The sequence below is a fragment of the Protopterus annectens genome, chromosome 8.part0 (genome assembly GCF_019279795.1).
Source record: "Protopterus annectens isolate FY-2018-M chromosome 8.part0, PAN1.0, whole genome shotgun sequence".
Taxonomy (NCBI): domain Eukaryota; kingdom Metazoa; phylum Chordata; order Ceratodontiformes; family Protopteridae; genus Protopterus; species Protopterus annectens.
Window position 1 is genome coordinate 525,332,110 of NC_056741.1, and position 22,049 is coordinate 525,354,158.

Here is a 22,049-nt window from a genome sequence, read left to right on the forward strand (position 1 = left end):
TCTGTACAAAAGCCCTGTTGCTGACCCTGAAACTATTTCCCAGGGACCCAAAGGGGTTAAGGCCTCATCAGCCAAGAATCCAGTTCCCTCTGACAGAGACTCCAGAGCATTAGACAGATGGGGGAAAGAAAGTATATACGTCTGCAACTTTAGCAATGAGAGCCTTAAATTGCCAGTTTCACATGCTAAAATATCAGCAATTTCTACTGTCTCAGTTGAAACAAAAAATGCTTCCAGATTCAGATCCTCCTACTTTTAAAGAAATGCAGGATTTATTGCATGCAGCTGAACAGGTGGGAAAACATACTTTGCAATATGGTTTTGACTCTTTAGAGGCCTCCTGTAGAGCAGCCGTTACAGACTCTATCATTAGAAGACCATGTTAAAGCAAAATTATTGGATGCACCTTTGCAGCAGGATGTGTTATTTGGAGTTAAGGCAGAAGAGGTATTAAAGAAAATGGAGGTTAAGGTAAAATCTTTGCAAACGGTGAAAGATTTCTTACAGGTTCAGCCTCCTAGATTTAGCAGAAATTGGCTAACTAAGAACTGGTCCTTTCCAGTTACAGACAGACCTCAAAGGGGCAGATACAGACGTCCAAGAGGTAGAGGTCAACCATAAGGTCCTTACAGGCCTCGACAATGGGTTTCATCAGGCCAGAAAGAAGGGGAAGACAGGCCCCAACCATATAAAAAGCATCCCCAATGACTTCCCACTACAGCTGCCAAACAACTCTCTCTTGGCAGCCCCCTTGGGAGGAAAACTGGTACTTTTTTATTATAATTGGCATGTGATCACCAAAGACAAATGGGTTCTCAACATTGTATCTCAAGGTTACAGGTTCCACTTTCACACTCTGCCAAGGTTAAAAGGAATGCCAAATCTGCCACCAAATCAATGGGCAGAGGCTCAAAAACAAATTACAGCACTCATGGATATGAGAGCTATTCAAAAGGTACCACCACAGGAGCAAGGACAAGGATTTTACTCAAGACTCTTTCTAGTTCCCAGGAAGGACAAAGTCTGTAGGCCCATTTTGGATCTTTCTTCTCTAAACACTTACCTGGATGTCCCGAAATTCAAAATGTTGACACTACAGCAGCTTCTTCCCATGCTGGGCAAGAAAGCTTGGCTCGTGACATTGGACCTCAAGGAGGCATACCTGCATGTCCCTATCAGACAAACTGTAGAAGATACCTCAGATTCATAGCCGGTTCAATGCATTATCAATTCTCTGCACTGCCCTTTGGCTTATCTACTGCGCCCAGGGTCTTCACAAAGTGCGTGGCACCAGTAATTGCATTTTGCAGACAGAAAGGAATTCAAATTTATCTGTACCTTGACGACTGCCTGATTCAAGCAGAGAGCAAGGACGTTCTTCTAAAACATCTGGCGTTTGTAAAAAAAAGTTATTAAGTTGCCTGGGGTACACAGTAAACGAAAATAAATCAAAACTAGTGCCCTCACAAGAGATAATATTCCTGGGTGCCAGCTTGAACACAATGGCCCAGATGGCTTATCTCACGCCAGACAAGCAAGGACAACTGACTCAATACTTTCAATTGATGGCAACAAAGACTCAACTCCCTGCAAGAAAAATTCTGCAGGCCTTGGGTTACATGGCATCTTGCATACTACTAATTCCATATGCCAGACTGCATATGAGGAAACTACAATGGTACCTAAAGAATGTATGGTCTCAACACTGTCAAAGTTTGGAAACAGCTATACCACTAATTCCTTGCCTTCAACAGGAGTTTCAGTGGTGGGCTCAAGCTTGTCACCTCAACAAGGGACAGCCTTTTACTCAACCCACAGCCAGGCAAACACTGACAACAGATGCATCGGACTACACCTAGGGAGCACACATGACAGGCAACTGTATTCAGGGCAAGTGGCCCGCAGAACAAAGGCATCTTCACATCAATCAAAAAGAGATGCTAGCTGTACAAAATGATAGCTTTCAAGGACCTGCTGCATCCAGGACAACTACTACTAAAGACAGACAACACCACGGTTATGTGGTACATAAACAAGCAAGGGGGCACTCACTCCTACCCCCTCTGCAGGCAAGCCATGACCTTGTGGAACACAGCTCTAAACTATCAAGTTCATCTGCAAGCACAATTCCTGCCAGGAGAGAAAAACACACTGGCAGACGACTTAAACAGAAACATCATGGATCCCCACAAATGGGAATTGAATCCACAGATATTCGGAATGATAACAGAAATGGTGTAGCCCGGACATAGATCTGTTTGCATCCCCAATGAACTGCCAGCTACAGAAATTCTGCACAAGGAGTTACCATCCACAAGCATGGAAAGTGGATGCCCTCTCATTCAGCTGGAAAAACCTACAAGTATACGCTTTCCCACCACTACCTCTCCTGCCAAAGGTACTCATAAAAGCCAGGCAAGAAGAGCCAAAGATGATCCTGATTGCACCAGACTGGCCACGCCTGCACTGGTACCCAATCTTAAAGAACTTATCACAAGGACCACCCTGGATTTTGCCTCAAATCCCACATCTGCTGACTCAGCACAACAATCAGATACTACACAGCCAGCTAAAGACCTTAAACCTAGTTCCTTAGTCAAGCAGGCAATGCCGCTCTCCAAAGCTGTTATGGATGTCATTCTGGAGGCCAGAAGGCCTAGTACCAGGAAAGCCTATTCAGATAAATGGAAGAGATTATGTGCCTGGAACCAAGCACACAGCCTTGACCCTCATGTTCCAAACATTCCTCAGATACTACAATATTTAACTGAGATGCTGGACAAAGAACTCTCCTTCTCATCCATCAAGATCCATGCCTCTGCCATCTCTGCTCATTACAACACGGATCCACCAATTTTCTCTAATCCTTTGCTAAGACAGTACCTCAGAGGGGCTAAAAACATAAGACCGCCCTGTAGAGCACCTACTCCAACTTGGGACCTCAACTTTGTTCTGGAAAAATTAACTTTATCTCCTTTTGAGCCAGCTAACACAACAGAATTAAAATACATCTCTTGGAAAACTGCTCTACTCCTGGCAATAACATCAGCACAAATAGTTTCAGAATTACAGGCACTAATGGCAGTGGAACCTTTCCTCATTTTCCACCAGGACAGGGTGTCTTTAAGAACTAACCCTACATTTATGCCAAAGGTGGTATCCAGTGTGGCTCTAAACCAAACTATTCATTTGCCAACTTTTTATCCAAAACCACAGAATAAAGGGGAGAGACTACTGCATTCCTTGGACATTCACAGGCAGTTATGCTTCTACTTGGACAAAACCAAAGCTTTCATGAAATCTGAGCATTTATTGGTAGCATATGCTGCAGGAGCACAGGGAAAAGCCATTTCAAAACAGACTATTTCAAAATGGATAGGACATTGTATACGTTTCTGCTATACACACCATGGGAAACCTGTACCTAGTAGCATTAGATCTCACTCCACTAGGGCAACAGCCACTTCAACTGCCTACCTCAGAGGAGTACATACCAAGGATATTTTGGAAGCAGCAACTTGGAGTTCTGTGCATACCTTCACCAAGCATTACCATCTGACTCTATACTCTAAATCCAGAGCTGGCTTCGCCACTGCAGTACTGCAGGGCCTTATAACCACCCTTAACGCCTTATAGAACCAGCCACCCAACCTCAGCTTTGGGATTCTGTCCAAGTGTAATGACTGCAGCAGTGTAACACGATGAACATAGTACAGTTTTGTACCTACCATAAATGTAGATGTTCGAGTGTATACACTGTTGCAGTCCAGGTTACCCTCCCTCCTTCCCCTATTATTTGCTGGTACGTACCTATGTCTTCTACCCTTTCCTACCTATGGGGAGTATTTGCTGGTAGCTGAAAGATGTTGTTTGCTTTTATTATGTATGTTTTATTAGCAATTTGAATTGCCTACCTATTTGGGGGCACCTGACATCTGGGGCAAGAAAAACTGAAGAAAATGGCATCGGCTGCATTTTATATACCCCTGCTGCACTGATGTCAGGGAGGAGGCGTCAGCAACAGATGCCGGACCAAGACTTTGGAACTCAGGCTGACTGGGGAACCACCTGATGGCAGGATAACCCAAGTGTAATGACGGCAGCAGTGTATACACTTGAACATCTACATTTATGGTAAGTACAAAACTGTACTTTACTTTAAGAAAGGTACATGTAAGTTACAAAAATTAGTAAACTAATATGTAAAGAAAGATGAAGATTCTTTATTTATATGAAAGACCAGTGTATACCAGGTAATAGATAAGTATATACAAATATTTAGAGGAGAGAGAGAATTGATAAGGTTAGAAAGTGGAGAAGGTGAGGAGAGGTGGGCAAGAGAGAGGAATGAATAATAATAAGTAAGGCGTAATTAGAACTAGTACCATTAAAGTCATGCAAAAAGCCGCAGTGGTGCAGCGGTAGCATTGTCACCTCACAGCAAGAGGTTCTCCTGTTTGATTCTCAACTGGAGCACCTTCTGTGTGGAGTCTGCATGTCCTCCCCTTGGTCGAGTGGCGTTTGAAAGACATGCGTGAATGGGTGTGCCATCATTGAAGGTTGGGCATCGGGCTGGCACCTCGGCACCGTAAAAATCTACTGCCAATCATTAGTGGACCGGAGTTCCGCTGTGGCAACCCCTAACCGGGAAAAGTCGAAAGAAAAAGAAGAACCATTAAAGTCATACAAAAGAAGAATAGTACAGGGGTCAAAGGATGCAAACAGTAGATGTTAAGTTGTCAATCTCGCCTTCATTCTTGCTTGATGGGTTCGGAGCTGATCCCTCGGCTCCGACTCGGCACTTGCTAAGCTCGAGAGTCACTTTTACCAGCTCAAGGCAGCCCCATATCCCATGATGCAAGGCGGTAAGTACCCAGATCTCGTTTGCCGCTTCGCTTATGAGGTCCTCCTTTTACCAGCTCCTGGTAAGTGATTCTCTTTTTGGATATTAAGCCCCCTTTTTCTTAAAAAACCCTTAATTATTAGTTATTAGTTAATTTTTTACCTTTTGTGACAGAAAATCCCTGTCTTTTCTATTTTATTTTAGTCAGATTTACCCATCCCATCCCCTCCCTGTTAGGGTGTGTGTGTTTGTTTATAGAAATACCTTTTTGGTATTTATTTAAGTTAATTTTTTGACTGGTGTGTGTTTGTGTAAAGCACCATGTCAAAGGAGAGGGTCTCAGGTTTTAAGAAGTGTGACTCGTGCTGTCAGAAGATGTCTCTGACAGACGGTCACACTTCTTGCCTGTATTGTCTGGGCCCTCTTCACCTGCAGGACTCCTGTGCTATTTGTCATTCCTTCAGCCAGAGAGTCCTGCAGGAAAGACGTAATAAACTGATCCTTAGGGGCCTTCTTAAGCCGGAGGGCTCTCCGGCTAAGTCGGCTCCATCCAAATCAGTTAAATCTTCCAAGGCCCAGGCTTCTGTGTCTAAGCCTGCGGCCTCGGCTCCGACTTCGTGCAGTCGAGATCGGCTCCGGCTGGAGCCGATTCTGGCTTAACAAAGCCTTCGGCACCGATGGCTATCGGTGCCGAATCTGTATCGACCACTTCGATGTCGGCTCCGATCGGTTCCGACACCCATGTGGCACAGGCATCGGTGTCAGCCCCGATCGGCTCCGACACCGTTACTTTGGTGGCTGTATCGGCTCCGGCTGGAGCCGATACATCGAGGCTTCCTGTCGGTTCCGAGAGGTCGGCTTCTACAGGATCTATAGTATCGGCTCCGATGGCTCATTCCAGGAAGAGGTCGAGGTCTCCTTCCTTGGAGCCGATACTTTCGGCTCCGGCTTCACCTCTTCTATCGCAACGGAGCCATCGGAGCCGATCTTCAAGGTCATCCAGGTTGTCAGATCATGACCTAGAGAGAGTGGTCAGTAGATTACTTAAGTCACAGGTACTGGCCCAAATGTTACATAGTCCGTCTCAACAGACGACTGCTGGTCCACACCCCATTACAGTTCCTCCTTCAACTCTACCCCAGAGCTTGGAGTTGGAGTCTTCGGGAATGGTTACTGCTATGGCTGGAGGACGGATACCCCCTTCTGTTCCTTCAGCCTCTACTCTTATCTCCTCTTCGAGACCTTCCTTAGAGGGATTCGGTGGTCGGGCTTCCATGGTCTCCTCCGAGGGGGTGAGTGGCATCGGACCCTTGTCCGAACCCGCTCTTCCCCTTGGAGCCTCGGCCTTGGTGAGCTCGGCTCCGACATCTGCCTCGGAGACTTTCCTTTCGGTGGTCCCTGGAGTTCCTAGCTCTTCGGAGCGGGTTCTCTCGGACCTGCCTGGGAGGGGAGCATTCGAGGTGATGAAGAGTGTACTGGCCACTGGTATCAGTCAGCAGTCTGTTCCCGTAGCTCCTCCTTCTATAGTACCTGTTGACATCTCTGCCACTTCTCTTGCTACAGGACCCAGAGATCCTCCGCCTCAGGTTTCCCCATTGGGAATTTCCCCCTCTTCCGAGGATTCTCCTGATGTTTCGGAGATCCTCCTAGGAAGAGGACTTGTAAGAGGAAGCATGTAGACTCCCGAGTCTGTCACTTCGGATACTGACTTTGATGAGTCAGAGGGATCCCCTAGATCCCCCTCTGAGGATGTCTCCTTCTCAGACATCCTAGAACTTCTAAAACAGAGGGGAAACTGGCCCACCAACAATCCCTCTGAGGATGAGTCAGTATACCTAGAGGCGTTTGGATCTCGGCCCTCCACCTCCTGGGTGTCTCCGCCTTTCGACCCCCTTATGCAGGTTATTGCACGAAAGGCGTGGGCAGCTCCTGACTCTGTAGAGCCAGTCCCTAGGAGGCCTTCAAAATTTATCACTGCCCCGTGTGACAAACAATTCCTTACTAAGGGTGTCCCTGCTGATGCCATGGTGGTGGCTGCGGCCACCAAAAAGGAACTTGCAGATCCTTCCGTGCCGTCCATCCTCCTAATAAGGACTCTAGGACCATGGATAGGTGCAGTAAGGGGATTTTTTCCTCAGCGACCTTTGCTATGCGTGCGCTGAATTACCTATGTCACTTCACCAGACTCCAGAGGGATATCCTGAAGGAGCTGGGTGAAGTAGTTCAGGATCCTACAGCTGCAGGGGCTCAAGAAAAATTGCTTCGCAGCTAGGAACCCTCAATTCCATTGCAAACTCCTCCATGCGGCTAATATCTTATGCTGCGGATGGGCGAGTAGAGCCGCAGGTACAGGTGTGGCTCTTAGGCGCCAAGCCTGGATGCGGCTATGTGATTTTATGGATCCCTTTAAGGCGTCCTTCACAAATTCTCCCTTTGATGGGTCAGCTTTGTTTGGCCCTCAGGTGAAGGAAACCTTGACCAGGTGCGAGCAGGACGGCAAGACTCTTTCTGCTGTTGGAGTCCGTTTTCCACCCTTCTAGACCTTATCCCAAAGGACAGAAGGGCGGGAAGATGTGGTTCCGTAAATCCCAAGGAGTCACGCCGGATTCACGTGGTCAGTTTACCCCTAGAGGCAGAGGGGGTAACAACAACAGACGCCGCTCTAGAGGCAGAGGGGGTCCGAAGAACCAGGGAAACAGGGAGCCTCTCTCTGACAAGCCCTTTCAGCATCCCTGAGGTGTTGCCCGGCTGTCCCTCCTTGGAGGCAGTCGGGGGAAGATTATCACTGTACCCAGAAGCCTGGCATTCCCTCACTCAAGACAGATGGGTACAGTCGATCATATCCAAGGGTTACATAATTCCTTTCGAGGAAAGTCCCTTCTCCTCAAGTTCCCTTCCAGATGTACCACCCGGTCTAAGGGAGATTGCAGAGTCAGAAATCTCAAAACTACTGCAAAAAAGAGCCATTCAGCCAGTTACAATAGACCATTCAGAGCCCGGAATCTACTCAAGGTTCTTTTTGGTCCCCAAAAAGACGGGAGACTGGAGACCAATATTGGATCTCAGCAGACTCAACAAGTCTGTCAGGAAGACAAGATTCCGAATGGTCACTCTTCAGTCAATTCTGCCCTTCTTACAGAAGGACAACTGGATGTGCTCAATAGATCTTCAGGATGCGTACTATCACATCAAAATTCACAGACGCTCCAGGAGATTTCTCCGCTTCGGCTGGGGTCCAGTCATTTCCAGTTCAGAGCCCTGCCCTTTGGTCTCACTACAGCCCCAGAGTGTTCACCAAATGCATGGCAGTGGTCACGGCTCACCTGAGGCGTCAAGGATTCCAGGTGTTTCCGTATCTCGACGACTGGCTCCTGTCAGCCACCACCAGGCATCAGCTTATACAAGCCAGGGATTACACAATAGACCTTTGTTCTCATTTGGGCATCTCAATCAACTTGAAAAGTCATCCTTATCGCCCTGCCAGTCTATTACCTTCATAGGCGCAAACTTAAACACTGTTCGGATGTCAGCTACCCTTACAGAACAAAGAGTTTCAGACATTCAGACTCATGTCAGGATCATTCTGGCCAGCAAGAAAATACAGGCCAGAATGGTTCTAAAGGTATTAGGTCTCATGGCTGCGGCCATTACTCTTCTTCCCTGGCTCGATTCTACATGCGCCTTCTTCAGTGGATGCTGTTCACACAATGGTCATACCAGCAACTTCCAATGCGTCACCAGATTCTGGTGACACAGACATGCAAAGAGCATCTTGCTTGGTGGATCACATCGTCTCAGGTTCACCAAGGCAGGTACTTTGTACCCCCATCCCGATAGCCACTGTCACCACGGATGCCTCCCTGATCGGGTGGGGGTCATTATCAGGGCAGGATGGTTCATGGGGCGTGGCAGCCGTTCGAGTACCATCTGCACATAAATGTCCTGGAGATGAGAGCAGTGCTTTTAACGTTGCAAGCCCTCAACGACTTTCTTCCCGTAGGGACAATTGCAGTCCACACAGACAACATGTCTGTAGTTTGGTATATCAACAAACAGGGCGGAACCAAGTCCTACCCTTGTGTCGAAGCGCTCAGACTATGGCAATGGGCGATCTCCTCTCATCGGTTTCTGGTAGCAACGCATATCCCTGGGAAAACCAACATTATAGCGGACAGATTGAGCAGAGCTATCCTCATGCCTCACGAGTGGTCTCTCAAGCAATCTATAGCGGAAGAGATTTTTCTGGAATGGGGTCGTCCATGTTGCGATCTTTTGCTACTCCCAAAACAGCAAATGTCCAGACTTCTTCAGCCTCTTCCCTCTATCAGGCCATCCCCCCAGAGACGCTCTGACCCAGGATTGGCCCCAGGGATTTCTTTATGCCTTCCCTCCATTTCCTCTGATCCCTCAGGTGATCCAGAAAGCTACCGTTTTGAGAGCCAAATTGATTCTCATTGCCCCTTACTGGCCTCGACAAGTTTGGTTCCCGTTCCTCCATCATCACCTTTTGGTGCAGCCGTGGCATCTGGACCCAGTGCCAGATCTTCTGATTCACCAATCGGGTCAGCTGCACCGGTCAATCCCTTCTCTCAACCTCACAGCATGGTTGCTCCACTTCCTTCCTTAGCCAGGCTTCCTTTGATCTCTAACCCAGTTAGAGACATCATAGTAACTTCGCTAAAATCCTCTACCAGGAGGATTTATACAAGCAAATGGAACGTTTCTCTTATTGGGCTAAGGCCCAAAATATTGATCCTTTTACTGCCCCTGTTCAGGCAGTCCTGGACTTCTTAGCAGAGATTTTTCATGCAGGCTCCTCTTCTTCCACAGTCAGAGTTCAATTGGCTGCTATTTCCAATTTTCATGTCGGGATAGCAGATCATAATATTATGTCCCATAGGCTCTGCAGGGCCTTCTTGAAAGGAATTTTCCTACTAAAGCCTCCAATCAGGAATCCTCCTCCTCAGTGGGATCTAAATTTAGTGCTGACATCCTTGATTCTTCCCCTTCGAGCCAGCTGTTTCTTGTTCCCTGAAATATCTTTCTTGGAAAACTTTATTCCTAGTGGCTATTACATCTGCCAGGAGGGTGTCTGAACTTCATGCTCTTTCGGTTCGACCCCCCTATTTGGTTTTTCACAAAGACAGAGTATCTTTGAGAACTAATCCAACCTTTTTACCTAAGGTCGCATCAAAGAACAATCTGAATCAATCCATTGATCTACCTGTATTTTTTCCTAACTATTCAGATAGAGCTGAACAAAAGCTACATTATCTTGATGTCCACCGTCAACTTAGATATTATTTGGACAGAACAAAAAAATTTAGAAAATCTGATCAACTTTTTGTTTCCTATGCGGATAATAAAAAAGGCCTTCCTGTTTCTAAAGTGACCTTGTCCAGATGGCTTTCTTCGGTCATCTCTGAAATTTATACGCTCAGGGGAAAACAGCTGTGCTCAAAACCTAAAGCACATTCAACTAGGAGCTTAGCTACTTCTACAGCTTTTCAAGCTAGACTTCCTTTGGACACTATTTGTGCAGCGCCACTTGGGCTACTCCTCACACTTTTGTTTCCCATTACAAATTGGACTTGGCCTCCAGGGACAGAGCCAGTTTTGGCTCTACAGTCCTCAAGAGTTTGTTCCATTGAGCCACCCAGGATAGAGGTGCTAGGACGCGGTCCCATCAAGCAAGAATGAAGGCGAGATTGACAACTTAACATTAAGAAGTTATGTACCTACCATAACGTTCCATGTTAGTTGTCTTCTCTCCTTCTTTCTTGCGACCTCCCTCCTTCCCCTGGCCTGGACAGACCTTGTATAAGAAACTGTTATGCTGAAGACCATTCAGACCTGGTCCTTCTTCCATCTGTAAGTTTTCTTTCTTCCTTTGGGAAGTATTTTATGCTTGGTGCTATTGCCCTTTGTCAGCAAACGAGATCTGGGTACTTACCGCCTTGCATCATGGGATATGGGGCTGCCTCGAGCTGGTAAAAGTGACTCTCGAGCTTAGCAAGTGCCGAGTCGGAGCCGAGGGATCGGCTCCGAACCCATCAAGCAAGAAAGAAGGCGAGAGAAGACAACTAACATGGAACGTTATGGTAGGTACATAACTTCTTATTTGTTATTCCAGTGAGTAAGAAGCAAATACATTTTACTTCTTTTAAAAATGAATGTTTTGAGTGCTGCTCTAAATCCATTGTTAAGGGACAATTTTTTAAGGTGTTTGGGTGGGTGGGGTGGGGGACGGATTCCCAGTGTGGAGGGAGGGGCTAGCATGGAGAAGCTGTGGTCTGTGCAATGAAGTTTGTTCCTTGGTGTAAATAACTTGATTTGTTAACTCTGATCTTACTGGGGCATTTTTGGGCTCAGTCCAGGGACACATCAAAAAAATGAAGAAATTACAATAAATTAAATAAATGAATAAATACATTTTCAAAAGTATAACAACAAAATAAATGAAGACGTGACTGTGTATTTACATAACAGATAATACTACCTTCAATGAATTTACATAAAAACTTGACCTCTTAAAGACTATACGTCCTAATCAACAGTGCATAGATAATACAGTATATACATTAGCTACAAATTCTTAAAGAATAAACATTTATAAATGTTAGAAGAGTAAGTCCAGGTCTCCCCACTGAGAAGCAACGCAGGGTGATCTCTAGTCTTCACCAGGGATTCTACTGTGGAAACTATGTCTTCAAGCAAAATCTCCTTTCTACAAAGAGAGGAGAGCGCATTTAAGCTTTGTCATTCCTCTCCTCAACTGCCAGCTCCAAAAGTTGTCCAATCTACTAGTCAAAGTCTGGTCATCTGAGTCCTATTCAAGGCTTTATCTCTCTATGCCAATGGAGCTGGGTTAGGTTTAAACACTTTAAAGAACTGTGCTGTTAGACCACTAGGTCTAGGTATCTTACAAAACTTTAAAGGAGGAACACCACCAGAAAATTTAAAAAAAAAAGTTTTTCACCACATCTTCTGTGGCATTGTAAAGTCTCAGTATAATTCCAAGTGTAGTACAATTTTGCAGTTTTTTTCTGATGTGGAGATTGGCATACTTGCACGATGCAAGAGCATGGTTGGGAAAAGACCTAAGGTGGTAATTTGAGATGTGAAGTATCAGTCATCCAGCTAGAAAGGGAAAGGCATTTTCGGGCAGTATTATGTGGTTAAGGAGCATAAAAGTAGTCAAGAGTTTTGTCACCTTGGTAACCATTTTGCTTTATTAATAACTGCCCAGTGGTATTCCCTTTTTAGTGCCAGGGTTATAAACCTGCAAATGTTGCTGGATATAGTTTGGAAAGATAACATGTTTTGTTTCAAAGCTGCAACTGTGCTGGGAAGGCAATATTGTAGCTGAGAAGGGAACTCACTTTGGTAATGCCACCTTCCTTCAGGTGAAAGGAAGTGCATGTCGTTTTGCCTAGAGTAAGAGAGTGTTGATTTTAGATTTATTTATGTTGATGTGGTGCTTGAAGTTTAGGTATTGATTAAGTCATACATGAAAGTAGTGAAAGTGTAAAACTACTTCCAGGGGCCTGAATCTTTGCACTAGATGAACAAGTTGAAGGGAACAGCTGATACTTTTTGTTGTGTCCTAAAGAACTTTTTTTAGACTTAAGGATAACATTGGGATTTCATAGCTGTCTGGTTAGGTTTAAGAGATCAAGTGCTGTGTGACTCATTCTATAGCGCCATGTTTATCTATATATAAGATGATAAGTAGATGAGGTAACCTGGCAGGAAATTTGTTGATAAAAGTGAGAATAAAATTTGATAATGTACAACAACAACTAACCCTTGGGGACCCCCCTGTTTGAGTGGGGCTATAGATGATGAGCATGATTTTGTTCATACTTGGAAACACCTATTAGGCAGAATGTCTTTAAAACTGTTAATGGTGTTGTCACTGAATCCAGCATTGATTAAGAAATTAACAAGAGGGAGTGGTCAACCAGGTTAAAATGTTCTTCATGTGTCTTTTATAGAGTGTCATCAGTAGGGGTGTACAAATCAGTCATTGTACTTCTGCTTGACTAAAACCCATGATGATTTTTGGGGAGAACATTTCCCAGCTTATCAAACACCCTAATAAATAATTAGTTTTTCAAAAAGCTTTCTTAGAGAACAGAAAATAGAAATAGGTCTGAAAGCTTGACCATACAGGGGTTATTATGGGCTTTATAATAGCCCATTATCAAATAGTAAACATAAGAGTTTGTAAGACACGGATTGTAAAGGTAGGGATCACATAAACAATGGCTAAAGGCCATTGTCCCCCAGGGGGGCATCTGTTGGAATTGTTTCTAATGACGCTTTCATTTCTTAAGTACAAAGATGGAGAGCAGGTAGGGGTGTCTGTTGTTGATGGAAGTTACTTATGCAGGAATGGTGGGAGAGGAAGCTGGGAGAATTCATGTAGGAGATGAAAGGTAGTCAGATAACTTGTGGTGCACTCAGTTACATTATGACTTAGGAGAACTTTTATAGGAGTGCTGCCCGACGCTTGGCTGACTATTTTCCAGAAAGTCTTCTGATATGCAAGCACAGTGGACTGAATGTTTCAGAGGAGAAAGAATTTGTACCTTTTTGTAGCTTTGTTAGCCAAGCGTCTTAAAACAGATTAATTTGCTCCTGTTTTCAAGTGAGGGGAATGCTTTTTGTTGCAGCCAGGCAGAGTCCATGATCCTAAAAAGAGCTTTCAGTTCTTTAGTTATCCAGAGGTTGTGATTTTATTTTTATTTTCTTCACTTGTCTATGAACTTTTGGAAATAATTTATTTTTAGAGAAGTAGGAACACAGAAGTTTTTTTTTTTTTTTTTTTTTATTCTGTTACATCTGATTGACTGAGGATGTTATTCTGGTTGGTTCTGGTTAATTCTTGGCTAAGTGCTTTAGCATTTTGCTTTTTGGTTCAGGACAGAAAGCATGAATGAATGTTTTGTTTGAAGAAGGATGTTAAAGTTAAATGTGATGAGGCAATGCTTGCTGATAGTGAGGGGGCAGAAATGAGGAGATATGAGTGGAGTTGTTTGTTGTAAGGTCTATTAGTGAATGCTTCCCTAATTTTACATGGGTTCTAGTTTATCCACTGTTTAGAATAATACGTTTTAAATTTGTCATATATATATAAATATATATATATATATATATATTTATATATATATATATATATATATATATAAAAGGTCATGGTTTTCGGGGTCTGGTAGGTTAATGCTGAAGTCCCCAAGGATGATGATATTGCCTGACTGTTTGGAATGCAGGAATATTATAGAATAAGTTATACAAGCATGTCATATTTAGCTGGTTGAGGTAGGCATGCAACAGTATATTCAGTATTATGATTCTAATGAAAAGCAGTCTTGGCTAGGAGCCAGTTAGAGCCCCTCTCATTCATGCAAATGTTTGAGTTATGGGAGTTTATCTAGTGTCATCCTTAGCTAGGAGGAGGGTCATGGTTTGTGATTAAAATATTCTAGAATCCAAGAAAGTGGTTAGAATGATTAGGGTGGTTTCTTCCACTCAGGACTCACTGATAGCTATAATGTTGCTGGGGTGTGTTTAGAAATGCATGGAAATTCTCTAATTTGTTGAGCATGCTGCTTGTATTTAGTCTGGCCAGTTTTAAGTAGACTGGAGAGATTGGGGGTTGGTTCCTAGTACTGAACTGGTGTAGGGGTATTGGGCCTAGGTTGGTTGAAAGTATGTGTAAGCAGAATTCCAGTCAGTTGCATAAACCTAATGAAGAATCTGAGAGATTGTATGCTAACAAAACTGAGGGGAGCAATATGTTGTTCTAGTGTACGTACATGTAGAGGGTACCCTTCAAATTAGTTAAAATCTGTAGATTTTTATTGTGAAATAACTGTAGGTTTTATTGTAAAATAACTGAGGTCTGAAGATGTTATGAAGAAAAGATTTGGTGTGAAACAGGAAGTCTCAGAATAAAGCTTAGTTTTTTGTTTTTACCCGGTATAGGAGGCTAAAAGGTTTATAACAAAAAGTAAGAATATATGTCAAGGTTATGGTTTGAAATAGAGTTATGACTGATACTGCTGTTTTTTGAGGAGGAGTATGCTAGGGCAAAGGACAAGATAAGGAGGGGTCAGGGAAGGTTTGTAAAAAAATAATAGGAAGCAGAGTCAGCTACGAACAATGTGTTTGTGTTTAAATGGGCTGTTTAGTACAGAAGGGTAATGACATAAACCTACTGATCCACTTTTGATCCGAAAGCCAGTACTAGGTCTTAGGAGATTATGAATTTAAATAGAAAAACAAAAAAATGCCGCACGGGTTGAATCCACCAGATTTATTACACTTGCTGTAAAAAATAAAAAACAGTTTAAGTGCTTTTGTGTAATAAATTTGATGAATTTAAACAGAAGTGTGAGTATTTAGATGTATTGTGAGAATTCAATGTGTTTTTTTCTGTTTTCTGAACTTCAGGAAACCTGCGTATGGAATTAGTATAGCACTGGCTGTTCCTTCACAATATTGCTGTATAAGAGAGGTCAGAGAGGTAGAGTCAGCTATATCTAAACATAGGAACTCTAGGGTTGGGTGGGAAATGGGGATGGGACATTAGCAAAATGTTTAACCAATCAACAATACTGGTGGCTAATTAGTATGCATGTGTGCACTGCACTGATCTCCACAATCAAGTATGCGTGAATTTGCTACAGCTTTATTGTAAAAGAAAATATTTTTTTCACCAAATTAGGCAGAGGAGGAAGTGTGCAAAGCTAGTTAGGAGTTTTACCCATGCCAGCCACTGTATACTGCAATGCAGTGCAGCAGGGAGAGAAGCAGGGGACCAACAGCACCCACTGGAGGGTTGGGTCAAGGGCAATCCTTTAAAATGGTGAAGGATTCCTTCTTCAGCTATGTGAGAGTTTTTATGGTTAGGTGGTTCTTGATGGAAATTTGGCGGCATCATTTAGAGAGGCTGTGTAAGTACATACCTGGAATATCTGTTGTTGTTGCATCACTAACTGGGACAGGGATGTGATGAGGGGATTGTTTAATAGAACAGGCTAAAGATCATTCTAGATATTATCTGTCAATACTAGCAACTGAGCCTCTTCTTGCTCTTATGCTGTGCAAAAGTATAGATGTCTTGGAGAGAGGGTGGCCTAATGGTTAAGGTGTTTACCTTACAAACACAAGGTGCAGGGTTTGAGTCTCACAAGGGATAATTGGCTAAGCTGAAAATGGCTCACAAGGGCAGTTAGCCTAGTACTAATCTATGAACCTATTTGATATATTAATAAAATGAAAGAGATTATCCCATTTATTCCTTTTCCTTGGAATTCTTTGTATCTTTTTTTGTCTAACAGCAATTTTACATTTTTTGTTCTGCTTATTCTCACCACTGTTATCGTATATAACAGATGTTCTATATTGTATTATAATGGGATTTTGTTTTACAATATGAAAACCTATAGTTTACTTTGCTATTATTTAAATGTGATAGCAAAGGCACCCTGGGTTTCCTCACCTTTGTGGAAAATGTAAGCTGCTGTTTTATGTTTGCTGACAGCAGGGCAGATCAAAACATTATTTAGTGTCTCACCACCATGGTGATGTCATGGTACAGCTGTTCAGTATCTCATTTCTTAATACCCCTTCCCCCTGTAATGTCACTCTCATTTCTCATGCACCCCTCTGGCATTTTCTTCTTACAGGAATCTTCAGTGCGGCTCAGCCTCCTTAATATTAGTATAGGATATCCCTCAGGGTGCCTTACCAATCTGAGACACATGACTAACGTAAGTTAGTGAACTGTTAGATCTGCAAGTGTAGGTCATTTGTGCACTTACAAAAGTTCATTGGCCATTGTTATTGTTAGCCTAGCTGGTGATAAATCTTTTTTGAAATAAAAATTCCTGATATAAATACTTAAAACTGAACAGAAGGAAAAGTTGAACTTCTGTTTGTTTGATGTCATAGTCTAAAACATACTGTCAGACTAACTCAACCCAAATGTGTTAAGGTATTATGTAAAAACACATTTACACCCTCACACAAATGCAAACACAGACATACATATATATAGACTATATTAGGTAGTTTTGTAACCCTAGCAAAAGTGCCGCAAATGTTCACTCTGGGTGCATCATGTCACAATTAATATTTCAGACATGTTTCTGAGTAAGGGAGTTTTATATTCTGATCAGCTAGCTACCACTGCAATACAAAATCATACACAAAGGTCTATCATCATCCTTCTGCAGTGTCCCTGTAATCTGCAGGTAACACACACTGCAGAATGATGATGATAGAACTATGTGTGTTACCTACAGATCCAAGAAACAATGCAGAAGGATGATAATAGAACTTTGTGTGTTACCTACAGATCACAGAAACACTGCAGAAGGATGGTGATATAACTTTGTAGTTGGGAGGGTGGCTTAATGGCTAAGATATTTGCCTTACAAACCCAAGGTGCAGGGTTTGAGTCTCACAAAGCATAATTGGCTAGGCTTAAAATGGCTCGCAAGGGCAGTTAGCTGAATAATAAACTATGAACCTATGAACCTACAGATCCAAGAGATACTGCACAAGGAAGATGATACAACTTTGTTTGTTACCTACAGATCACAGAGAAGCTGCAGAAGGATGATGACAGAACTTTGTGTGTTTACATACAGATCACAGAGACAATACAGAAGGATGATGATAGAACTTTGTGTGTTACCTGCAGATTACAGGGACACTGCAGAAGGAAGATGATAGAATTTTGTGTGTTACCTACAGATTACAGAGACGCTGCAGAAGGATGGTGATACAACTTTGTGTGTTACCTACAGATCCGAGAGACACTGCAGAAGGATGATGATAGAACTTTGTGTGTTACCTACAGATCAGAGAGACGCTGCAGAAGGATGGTGATACAATTTTGTGTGTTACCTACAGATCCGAGAGACACTGCAGAAGGATGATGATAGAACTTTGTGTGTTACCTACAGATCACAGAGATGCTGCAGAAGGATGCTGCAGAAGGATGATGATAGAACTTTGTCCTGTTCGATTCTCAGCTAGAACGTCTTCTGTGTAGAGACATGCGTGAATGGGTGTATCTTCGTTGAAGGTTGTGCATCAGGGCCGGCAACTCGGTACGTATAAATCATTAGCGGACCGGAGTTCCACTATGGCGACCCCTAACCGGGAAAAGCCGAAAGACACAACAACAAAAAAGTTATAAAAGTGTCATCTGTCATTCCCAGTGCATAAATATTTTTTTCCTAAATTGGGTAGATCACTGGTAGATAAGCAACATTATGAATTAACTGAGGTGGAGGCAATGTGCAAAAAGTATTGCATGATTTTGGTTCCTGTGTCAGCATGAACGCATATACTGCAGCTCAAATCTGCAAACTTCTAAGTGAAAGAAATATGGACGAAGGCAAGAATAATGGGGGGGCAAAGGTCAAACATCAGGGGTAGAGTTTAAGTATTGCTCTCAGAAATGCAGAAAGTTGTGTGCGTGTGTGTGGGGGGGGGGCAAATGCACATAATAAGGAGCAGAGTTTAGATATTACTCTCATAAATGCAGAAAGTTGTTTAGAATATTTTTTTTTTATCAGCATGCATTTTCTGAAACTCAAATCTATGTCTTTATTTAGCTGCGTCAGTCCTCATTTACTTGACAGAAAACCATAAATTTTATAAGGAATGGACCAAAAATATGAGGCAAAAATTTGGACAGTTGAGAGGTATGTCTGAGCAGCCTTATTCCAAACTCCGTTTCCCCTGATGATGCCAGAGTGCCGAACTGCTTAATATTTTGTAGATAGCCATCCTTGTCATGCTTATGTGTTTATTTTGTATGCTTTAGTGCTATGGCAGATTCATTTGCATTACAAGTAGTAGTAGCTGTACTACGTTACGAAGTAGCTTTCATTCTGCTTTTGGTGTTCTGTAAAAGATACATAAAGTTCTTTTGTACTCGTACCTGCATTAGACAGAGCCAGCATTTTAAACACAATGCCAGTCCTGTTTGCATGTGAACTTCCACAGTCTTCTGTGCTCAAATTCTAGTTTTACTGGTGCAATTGTTGTGCTAAAACATTTCCAAGGATATGAGGCAGTAATGAATGTACTCCTGATACCTAATGAATATGTTATTTTGAACAAAGCTTTTTTGTATCTGTAGGTTAGTGATTATTACAGATTAAGGAACTCAAAGATGTTTATTTATTTATTTTGCTTTATTAACACCACTGCATTAGTCAAAATGGTTAGTATTTGTTTTAAGCTGTTCTACCATAAAGTGACATGGGGGGGCAACCATTCTGCCATTGTTTTCAGCTATTTTTTTTCTTCTCACAATGCATTTTTTGTTCTGAATGTAGGAGTTCCTTTTACCTTTCATTTTCCTTCAGAGTAGTGTCTCCACTGTCAAAGAACTGCAGTGCACTCTTTGAGTAACTCTGCACTCATTTGCAGATTTCTAAATGACACTTTTTGATTTTTTCCTAGTTGCAAGCACATAGATGTATTTTATTGTTGTTAGTTTTAACAAACAACAGAGCTCCTTTTCTTCCTTTTGCATAGCTGGTATCCTTTTACGTAATCCCTATCTGTCCTTATTTGTCATACGTATGACTTTTACCTTACAAAAACAATAAATAAAACAGTAGATTGCAACTAGCACAAATCCATGTATTATTAAAAGAAACTGCCAGGTGTTTAAGTTATGCAAAGAGCGTTCGATCTGAGTTTCTTGCTGCTGTTTCACATTGCTTGCTTTCTTTTCATTTGTCTTACATGACTAATTCCACGCCCCTTTCCATTTCTGTGTAGTTGCTGATTCTTACAGGAATGTTTAGTCTTATTCCAGCTTTGAAACATAATTCACGTATTGTTATCTTTTAAGTCTGTTTCATAATCTATGCAGCTTCCTTATTCTCTTGTATCTTTTAACTCTGTTATGCTTATACAATCCTTAACTGGTTCATTTACCTTGTTACTAGTTATGGGAAAAGTCATGCACCCGTAAGCTAATCTGTCGATTTCTTTCTAGGGACATAGTTCACAGAACATGGTACACTATTTAGATGTGATCTTGCCCATATATTTTAGAGATAATATATCACAATAATGTATTTGCTCTGCTCCTGTTACCTCTGGTACCTTTCCTGATGCATTCACCAGTGTGTTTGGTCTGCAGTCTAAGCTGCACTACAATATCATATGTAAAGATGAGAGAAAGAAATCTCTGCCTGTGCACTAAGCCTTGATGCAAGGGCTGTCAACGTATTACCTTGAAATACAGTTGCCGGATACTCACATTAGCAATCTCAAGAAATCACACAACCTATTGCACATAGTAAAATATTTTTTGCAGGGGTTAAAACTCCCCTGCACATGAAGCAACTCTCCACACCCCCTAAATTTATATATACCAATTCAGTGGTCACATAACATTGTAGTAAGGAGAACCCCCCCCCCCAAAAAAAAAAAAAAACAGTTTACATATTACTCTTGTATAAACAATTAGTTTTGATCTAACATAATAAGTAAGGTGACTTCAGAAGAACCAGTTTTGAGAAAAAACAAAGGACGTCTATGAAACAAAGACATATCTTACCAGTCTCTGTAAGGAACAAGTGATGGCAACTTCCTTGCCAGTGGCAAACATCAGAGACATAGCTAACAGATTAAACAAAATCCAAGACAGATGTGGCATAGTCCTAGTTTAATTGGAGGTCACTTCTCTAAGGAGGTTGACAAATAGATACTGCAGTGCTACCTAACACTCTGGGGAGCTATCTAATATTATTAATGTCTTTGTTGACAAAGGGCATCATATTTAGTGAGATTCTTCCTCCTCCTCAAATGGCACTTGGGTTTAGAAATAAAGCTTTCACTTTATCAGTAACAGGGAATTCAGTGCCTGTTGGCCTGACATGAAATGTGGGAGCCCTACAAAGTGTCACTGTGTAGTAGATTGGCACGTAGAACATTGAATCTAAAAGACTGGAGGCAAGCATACCTCTCATACTCTCTAAGCTTAACAAATCTGAAAAAAGCTAATAATGATGGGGGGGGGGGCAAAGGCCCAAAATTAGGTACAAATTTTTAATATTGCTCTTATAAATTTAGAAAGTTATTATAATAGAGTTTGTGTTATCATGCATTTTCTGAAGGATGTGAAGTCTGAAACTCAAATGTATGTCATTATTTACTGACTTCATTCCTCAATGATTTGCCAGAAAACCAAAATTTTATGTGGAACAGACCAAAAATATGAGGCAAAAATCTGAGCATTCTGAAGAAAATCTGGACAGTTGAGAAGCATACCTCTCATACTCTCTAACCTCAAAAAATCTGAAAAAGCTAAAAATGATGGGGGGACAAAGGCCCAAAAAGTAGGTACAAATTTTAAATATTGGTCTTATACATTTAGAAAGTTATTATAATAGAGTTTGTGTTATCATGCATTTTCTGAAGGCTGTGAAGTCTGAAACTCAAAAGTATGTCAGTATTTACTGACTTAATTCCTCAATTATTTGCCAGAAATTTTATGTGGAACAGAACAAAAATATGAGGCAAAAATCTGAACATTCTGAGAAAATCTGGACAGTTGAGAAGTGTGCCAACAAGCTGTCATGGAGGCCAGACTTGCCTGCAGAATAGTGAGGTTAAGGTTGCATTTTACTCACTTTCTCCTTCTCCATGTGTGTGCAGTCTTGTAATATATATAATTGTGTGGTGGGGACTTGCCCTTGTGTTGCCTTCAGCAAAACATGTTTTTTATTTGTTGCAATCTTAGGAATGTCACTTTTTTGATTAGTGATCTCCAAAGGCTTTAGGCGTCTTGGGTTTGAATAAACATGTCAGTTAAATGAGATGTGACTATTCATAGCTGACCCATGAAATGTGTGCCCCCATGTTGTGGGGGTGGAGGGATGCTTACTTATGTCTTACTTTCTTTCTTTCTTTACCGTTTTGCAACATTGGGAGTGTCACTGTTTTGACTACTCACCTCCCAAAGCTGTAGGTGTTTTGAGTTTGAATAAACATGTGTTTATTCAAAGTGGAGCCATAAAATTTGCGACCAGCTTTTCTGCTTTGCGATGGGTAGATTGTACTTGTCATCCAAAGGAAAACTGCATATGAATGACAAAATACTAGGACAAAAGTAACTGATCCGAATGGAAGTTTAACTCGTCACCTCCACTGGAGCTCT

The 22,049-nt window shown here is 42.2% G+C and overlaps 1 long non-coding RNA gene across 1 annotated transcript in view; it reads left to right on the forward strand.

The window, feature by feature from the left end:
• LOC122808909 overlaps positions 1–22,049 on the forward strand; it is a 240,950-nt gene that overhangs the window by 170,586 nt on the left and 48,315 nt on the right. The window lies entirely within an intron of this gene.